This window comes from Octopus bimaculoides, chromosome 10 (genome assembly GCF_046866305.1).
Source record: "Octopus bimaculoides isolate indiv1 chromosome 10, ASM4686630v1, whole genome shotgun sequence".
Lineage (NCBI taxonomy): Eukaryota > Metazoa > Mollusca > Cephalopoda > Octopoda > Octopodidae > Octopus > Octopus bimaculoides.
The window spans coordinates 18995446-18997945 of NC_142937.1; positions in this window are offsets into that span (position 1 = coordinate 18995446).

A 2500-nucleotide genomic window follows, 5' to 3' on the forward strand; every position below is an offset into this window, starting at 1 on the left:
TATATATATATATATATATGCAGACACACGCACGCACACACACGTGGCTGCGCGTTATTAATATTAATCAACATGTATTTTAATTTGAGGGGTGGGGAAGGACGCAGAAATCAAATAAAATAGTTTTTACATTTATGTGAATCTAGTAAACTTGGAAACCAATTACAATAAAAAGCGGGTGTATTTTGCTTTAATCAGAAGGACTTCATAGTTTTCACAATGTTAGATACATAAACTGGTTGGTTGGCAATCAAACGGAGAGGTTGCATGGGTTTCAATTTCCTTCTCACTCAATTTCTCTTTGTTTCTTTTTAATTTTATTTATTTTAATTTTGTTTTTGAAAGCGTTATAAATAAACCGGCTTTTTTCTTTTCTCTTCATTTCTTTTTTCTTTTTTTATTTTGTTGACTGTGCTGTTCTGCAAAAGGTTGTATGGAAAAAAATAGACAGACAGACAGACAGATAGGTAGATAGATAAATAGATAGAAGTTTGGATGGACAGATAGATAAACAGCTACATACAGAGATGGGTTATTAGATAGGTAGATAAATAAATGGATAGATAGATAGGTAGAAAGATAGATAAGAGGAAAGACAAACAGCTACAAAGAGAGAGAGAGAGAGAGAGAGAGAGAGAGAGAGATAGAGAGAGAGAGAGAGAGATGTAGAGACAGACAGACAGATAAATAGATGGATAGATAGAGAGATAGGTGGATGGATGAATTGATAGAGAAATTGGTTAATAGATAGATACATGGACAGATAGGCAGGTACATAGAGTGGGAGACCAAAAGACAACCAATTAGTCGCATATAGAGGAGAGATAGACTGACCGATAGATAAATAGACCGACGTGCTGTCCGGCATTCGCGATCATTAACGCCTCTTGACACACACCTGCACTTACATATACGACGCATACATGCACATTGCGCACATTACACACACACACACGTGCGCTCTTGCACACATACACACACACATCCAACTCCACCGCACACACATTTCTATACGTTGGTCTGTACGTGGTAGCCCAAGTTTCTAGAAATAGCAACCAAATCTTTCGAGAGTTGTACTATACTGCCTTTCAGAATGATAAATATCGCATTGGAGAATGCAGAACAACAAATGAATAAATAAATGGGATGGTCATGACTGGAATGCTATTGATCGAAGGCCCACTCAATCAGGAATAAAAGAGGGTCTAAACGATGAAATCACCAACATCGACAACTAAAACGACGACGACGCTCAAACCACTTCTAACACGACCACCACCACCAATAACAACAACCACGGAAATACCAAAACTGTATACATAGATATACAGGCACACACGCATACAATCAAACACGTGCACATACAGACATACGTGCATTCTCTCTCTTTTCACTTTCACTTTCTCTTTCTCTCCTCTCTCACACACAGTCACTCACACATATGCGTTACACTCCAGATCAAACTTCTACATACATAAGTTTTTGAATGATCTATCTATCTATCTATCTATCTATCTATCTATCTATCTATCTATCTATCTGTCTATCTATCTGTCTATCTATCTATCTATCTATCTATCAACTTACCTGTATAAAATAAAATATATATATAAGTATGTATGTATACATGTATGCATATATGTATATGCATATTAGCGGTTAAATATATTGAACTAAAAATCCCCTTCATATGGAATAGTTGAATCCAAAATTCGAACGTTTTCATTATATATTTATTATGTATTATTTATATATTTGTCTACTTGCAGTCACACTGTTAACAACGATTTATTTCACGTCTCTCGAAGTTTCCAAATTCCTATGACGTAAACAACATATGTGTGTGTGTATGTGTGTGTGTATGTGTGTATATGTATATATATATATATATATATATATATATATATATATATATAGATATATAGATAGATAGATAGATAGATAGATAGATAGATAGATAGATAGATAGATATAGATATATGTATACTTAAATATATACAGATACCTCTACGTAACATTAGACAAACATACATATGCACGAATAAAACAAAGAGGAAAAAGCCGCATATATCGATATATATTCATCTATCGAATACTTACTTTTAAAATCATTTCATCATACACTGATTGTAAATAAAGAGGTGTTACCCCGCAAATATAAAAAAAAGAAAGAGAAATGGTGAGAGGCTTAGAATGAAACGGAGAGAGAGTAAGAGAGAGAGAGAGACAGAGAGTGTGAGAGAAGGAGAGAGAGGAATATATTTATAAAGCGAGAGCGATCGAGAGATAGAAAGAGAGAGTGAGAAATATTGAAAAAGAGAGATAAGTGATAGAGCGAAATACCAAATGACAATAGAGAAAGAAATAGGAAAATACAGAGTGAAAGAGAAAGAGAGGAAGAGAGAAAGAGAGAGAGAGAGAGAGAGAGAGAGAGAGAGAGCAATCAGTGAGTGAGTGAGTGAGTGAGTGAGCTAACGGATGTACTACTAAAAGCCGATGC